The sequence below is a fragment of the Podarcis tiliguerta genome, assembly GCF_965153285.1.
Source record: "Podarcis tiliguerta genome assembly, chromosome: 9".
Classification (NCBI taxonomy): Eukaryota; Metazoa; Chordata; class Lepidosauria; order Squamata; family Lacertidae; genus Podarcis; species Podarcis tiliguerta.
In genome coordinates, this window is record NC_139542.1 from 3261674 (window position 1) to 3267673 (window position 6000).

The 6000-nt window shown below is 44.2% G+C and overlaps 1 long non-coding RNA gene across 1 annotated transcript; it reads right to left on the bottom strand.

Annotated features, from left to right (window-relative positions):
• Positions 1-1610: 1610 nt before the first annotated feature.
• LOC310685508 lies at positions 1611-2831 on the bottom strand. The gene is made up of 2 exons (XR_014515326.1): positions 2555-2831; positions 1611-2514 (listed from the first exon to the last, which is right to left on the bottom strand). It is a non-coding gene; the product is annotated as an uncharacterized lncRNA (long non-coding RNA).
• Between the last annotated feature and the right edge of the window lie 3169 nt (positions 2832-6000).

Below are 6000 nucleotides of genomic sequence, written 5' to 3' on the forward strand. Positions count from 1 at the left end.
TGCTCAAACAAAACTGTTCTGGGCACTCAGGAGTTAACGGCCTCTCTGACTCAGCTGCCTCAAAGCACATTTGTAACACAGTATCTTCTTTTTGCTTTTTGGCAAAACTTGGGGTTTGACTTTTAGTCAAAGGAAACAAAAAGGTCTCTTTTCTTTCCTCACACAGATCATCCCCTTGCTGTCCTTCAGCACTGTCTGCCTCTGCTACTGTATCCACCTCCTCAGGATTAGGTGACTGTGGGCTCCCTTTTGCTCTAGTAACTATGAAAGTACTCTGCACATGTTCTAAAATGCCCCAACCGATGAGCACAGGGGCGGGAATTTCTTCTGAAAGGGCTACCTGCCACTTCCCTGCCCAGTTTTTGAACCTGGCATCTATTTCCGCCACCTTTAGGATCTCTGCTTGTTTCAAAATTCCTTTTAATTTCATTACTTTTCCTGGAATTATGGCCTCATCCTTGATTATCTCCGGGTGGACTATAGTGACTTGTGATCCCGTGTCCTTTAACCTGAGATATCTTTTTCCGTCTATTCAGATATACTCTCCAGCATTCTTTAACAAGAATTATCTTGTTGAATCGCATAACAGTGCGGGACTTTGGCCTCTACTACCTCAGCAGGCTCGGGCCTAGTGGGCATGTCCGCTTCCTTGACAACCTGACTAGTTGGGCCCTGCTCCACAGGCTGCATACAATATGTCCGTTTCTGTGTGGTGCTATAACTAGATGTTTCTTTTCCTAGTTTACAATCAAACCTTTTATGACCTAATTTTCCACATCTACAGCATGAAATGTCTTTGGGTCCTGCATAACTTGTTTTATTGACTTTTCCCTCAGTAAACTCTGTATGGGTGTGTGCCTTCTCGTGGGCTTTTTGATGAGGGGCTGCTTCTCTTATCGGTTTCTGAGGTAATCTTTCCTTTGGTTTGCTGAAATTTATTCTTGTTTGTTTCCCAATATCTCCCACCAAATTTTGGCCCATCAAATCCATGGACTCTGATTTCATTTATTTTATCGGCTAAACCAGCTGCTTCCTCTATTGTCTTGGAGTTCCTTTCTTTTTTCAGGTACTTCAATTGGCCATTTATTGTGTCGTAAAATTGCTCCAATGCTGTCACTTCTCTAATCTTGGGTACCGTGTCTGCATTCTCTTGCTCTAACCATCTCGTGAGGTAAGTTTTTATCTTTGCACTAAGCTGCGCATAGGTTTCCTCCCTCACCTTTGTCACACTTCTAAAATTTTTTCTCAACTGCTCTGAGGTAATCCCAAAGCGGGTGTATATTAACTGCTTGTACACCTCAAAATTTCGGGATTGTTCCTCAGTCATTTGAGCGTATATTTCGGCTAGAGGACTGCTTAGCCTAGCTCTCAAGATCATCGTTTTATCTTCCTCTCTCACTTGAAAATCGTGACAGGCTCTCTCGAAAGATACTAGAAATGCTTCTGGGCTATCCTTATCTCTAAACTCAGGAAAGCGTTTTAAATCTATCTTCATTTGATTCTGCCCATCAGTGTTATTACTATTATTACGATTTTCTAAAACCGTTAATTCCAACCGTCTCATCTCTAACTTAAACCGCTGCTGTTCCCTTTCCTGCTCCGCCCTCACCTTTTCTTTTTCCAATTCTTGCTCAAGCCTAAATTGTTCAGTTTCTTGTTAAAGCCTAAATTTTTCTTGTTCAGGTCTATTTTTCTCAAACTCTAATTTCAAGTTATATTTTTGTACTAATTTCCACTTTTCAAAATCCCCCGAGAACTTTGGAACCTCTACTTCAGGTGGGGTTTTAGTCATTTCTTCTATTCTCGTTTCCTCCCCCTGGGGATTCCCATTCTCTTCTCCAGAGCTTTCATGTGGGTTTTCTCTCATGGGGTGCTTGGTCTTCTTGGCTGAGTCAGTATTTTGCACTAATTAAATAAGAGACTTTTACTCTCAACACTGTTCCTCCCGGCTTGGCTTTTCAAAACCCTGGTCCCCAAAGTGTAGCTTTAGGTTTTTTAGCATCTAACCTTTCAAGCTTACTTCCTCTGACCCTGAGCCTAAGCCTCCGCCAGAACAGTCTTTTGAGATCTCTTGCTCTTATTGTTATCTCGGCCACACGGCAATCTGGGGTTTATCCTCAATCACACCCTTGGGCCAGGTAATCTCGCCACCGATTTACCCTTCCCCTCTGCAAGTGTATTGCTTCCTCTCACAGGCTCTTAGACTTATCGAATCCCGCCGCTGCTGCCAATTTTGTGGTGTTCGTACGGAGCCCCCAGTCATCTCATGGACTATTGACCCGTACACCACTAATCCGCTGCCACCAACCAGGTCCTCCCTGGTAAAATCACTTCAGTCTCAGTCAGCTTTTCAATTAATAAAGAAGAGTGTATTTTATTTCAGACACAAACAAAACTTTTACAGCATTCCAAACGTTGTTGCTCTTTACTTTCTTAGTCTTATTTTCCTCTCTCTATCTCTTCTACCTCCCCACACTCAAGAACCCACGGCCCTAACTGTCTCTCTATTACCAACTGCCTTTCCCAACCAGCCAACCCACAAAAACCTACCAACTACCCACCAACAACTCCCAACCAACTCCTCCCAGAACCGGTTTTATAAACTCACTGACTCCACCCCCCTGGGTCCTGTCTGTGCAACCTATTTAACTATTTACCCTCCAGCACTCTCTCATATATGTTAACGTCACACCAAGGTCCCTTATGTTATGAGTACTTAGCAGCTGCGAACAAGCTCGATGTTTACATCACATGATGGGTCTAAGCGTGGGACAGGAAGTTCCAATCTGTTCTCAGAGTTGTGTTCTCAGTGTAACATGAAACCTTCCCATTGCTTGTGTCCAGGAGGTGTGAGTCAGTTCCTCGGAGGGAGGTGTCGCTTATCCAAGACCTCCCTGGTCTGTCCGGATGCCAGCCAGGGTAGGTCACCGGCAACAGGCCCCAAGAGCCTGGGAAGAGGAGCCAGCCTTTCCCGAGGGGGGCAGTTTCCAACACCTTAGTGATTGCCAAAATGTTAAAGGAAAAATTCGTGGCTCACTTGGATTGTCAAACAATGATGCTAGCCAAGATTATAGGAGCAAAACAGCAGTCAGTAGGCCTGATCTTTACTGTTGCAACAAGACTTCAAACTACCACTCGGAAGAAGCAGAAGGAAGCCCTGAAGAAAGGAAGGCTATCTTTTTTTATAAGTTTCCCATATTACCCATAACACCCTTAGCAAAACATCATACATTTGTCATAACTATGTCACAAATTAAGAGGGGTCTTCTGGCAGAAACCTGAGTATCAGGTTTGCCCCGTCCCTCCTTTGACCTCCACCCCACACCCATTAGGTAAAACAAAGGTAAGTATTTATATGTTTCTGTTTCCCAGACAAGTTAAGCACCCCTCTTTGTCTTGACCAAGACCCCAATCCATTGAGGTTGGGTTTGCTATTGTCTTTGGGATTACTACCTGCCTGGCACTGAGCTGCCAGGCTGCCAGAGATTATCACCCAGGCAGTGAGGCTGCTGTGTACGTGGTCTCATGCTTCAGGGATTATGGCTGTCCGTGCCCATCTCCCAAGCTCCTCTTCTGGTAGCCTTAATCCTTCTTATCAGAACACCATTGGAACGGAGCAAATCCATCAATGGGGTGATTTTATATGAATTTTTAAAGGTTTTCTCTACAGAGGGAAGCTTATAATGTTTAATAGGTTATTGTATTTTACTGTTTCGTTGGAAGGGTCGCGGAGAAGTCCAGTTGCACCAGGAAGTGATCTGACCATGGCACTTCTTTTGTTTCACTTTTACTTAGTGTCAGATCACCCACATCACTAGAGGTGAACACCAGGTCACAGCCCAATGGAGGCCATGCTTTCCACAAAGTCCCGAGCAGCCCCTTGTAAGGTCGTGTCGGCATGGATGTTAAAATCCCCTAGGACAACCAAACTAGGTGTCTCCAGGAGAAAATCCGCCACAACCTGAAGCAGCTCGGACAGGGAATCCTTGGTGCAGCGGGGAGGTCGGTACAGCAAAAGGAATCCTGTACTGCCCCTATTGCCCAACTTCCAGAACATGCACTCAGAAAACTGGATCTTCCCAGTAGGACGCCTCGTGCAAGCTAGTGACTTCCTAATTGGCTAACCTGATTGGCTGTAAGTCTGACAGTTATTTGAATGTTGTTTGATTATTGGTCCAGCGCTTTATGAATCGAAAGGTCAGCGCAACGACTTATGAATGGAAGGGTTTTTGCAATCGATCTACCCTTATATACGGGCACACTTTAGAGAAGCAGACAGGACAGCACAATGATGGGGGTAGGCTGTCGTTGTGAATGGTACCATTTTGAGAAATGGTTTATGGCACAGTATCTCGTTTATAGGAAAGGGTGTGTGTGTGTGTGTGTGTGTGTGTGTGTGTGTGTCCCCTGTAAATTCTGGTAAAAACTGTACCTTACATTTTGTTTTTCTGGAGATTAATTTAAGTCTAATGTATAACTCCCCTTCATGGATCACTGCCTTGCCGTGGCGAAGGGGCTTGAAGAACTCAGAGAAGCTATGAACTATGCCGAGCAGGGCACCCAAGATGAACAGGTCATAGTGGAGAGTTTGGACCAAACGTGATCCACCTGGAGCAGGAACCGGCAAGCCACTCCAGTATCCCTGCCAAGAAAACTCTATGGACAAAGACAACAGGCATATAAAAGATATGACGCTGGAAGATGAGCCCCTCCGGTCGGAAGGTGTCCAACATGCTACTGGGGAAGAGCGGAGGACAAGTACAAGTAGATCCAGAGCTGATGAAGCGGCTGGGCCAAAGCCGAAAGGACGCTCAGTTGCGGATATGCATGGAAGCAAAAGGAAAGTCCAATGCTGTAAAGAAAAATATTGCATAGGAACCTGGAATGTAAGAACCATGAACCTGGGTAAGTTGGATGTGGTCAAAAATGAGATGGCAAGATTAAACATTGACATCCTGGGCATCAGTCAACTAAAATGGACGGGAATGGGTGAATTCAGTTCGGATGACTATCATATCTACTATTGTGGGCAAGAAACCCGTAAAAGAAATGGAGTGGCCCTCATAGTCAACAAAAGAGTGGCGAAAGCTGTACTGGGATGCAATCTCAAAAATGATAGAATGATCTCGATACGAATCCAAGGCAGACCTTTTAACATCACAGTAATCCAAGTTTATGCACCAACTACTGGTGCTGAAGAAACTGAAATTGACCAATTCTATGAAGACTTACAACACCTTATAGAAGTGACACCAAAGAAGGATGTTCTTCTCATTATAGGGGATTGGAATGCTAAAGTAGGGAATCAAGAGATAAAAGGAACAACTGGCAAATTTGGTCTTGGAATTCAAAACGAAGCAGGGCAAAGGCTAATAGAGTTCTGTCAAGAGAACAAGCTGGTCATCACAAACACTCTTTTCCAACAACACAAGAGACGACTCTACACATGGACATCACCAGATGGGCAGCATTGAAATCAGATTGATTATATTCTCTGCAGCCAAAGATGGAGAAGCTCTATACAGTCAGCAAAAACAAGACCTGGAGCGGACTGTGGCTCAGATCATCAGCTTCTTATAGCAAAATTCAAGCTTAAACTGAAGAAAGTAGGAAAAACCACTGGGCCGGTAAGATACAATCTAAACCAAATCCCTTATGAATACACAGTGGAAGTGAGGAACAGGTTTAAGGATTTAGAATTGCTGGACAGAGTGCCTGAAGAACTATGGATGGAGGCTCGAAACATTATACAGGAGGCAGCAACGAAAACCATCCCAATGAAAAGGAAATGCAAGAAAGCAAAGTGGCTGTCCAATGAGGCCTTACAAATAGCGGAGGAGAGAAGGCAAGCAAAATGCGAGGGAGATAGAGAAAGATACAGGAAATTGAATGCAGAATTCCAAAAAATAGCAAGGAGAGACAAGAAGGCCTTCTTAAATGAGCAATGCAAAGAAATAGAGGAAAACAACAGAATGGGAAGAACCAGAGATCTGTTCAAGA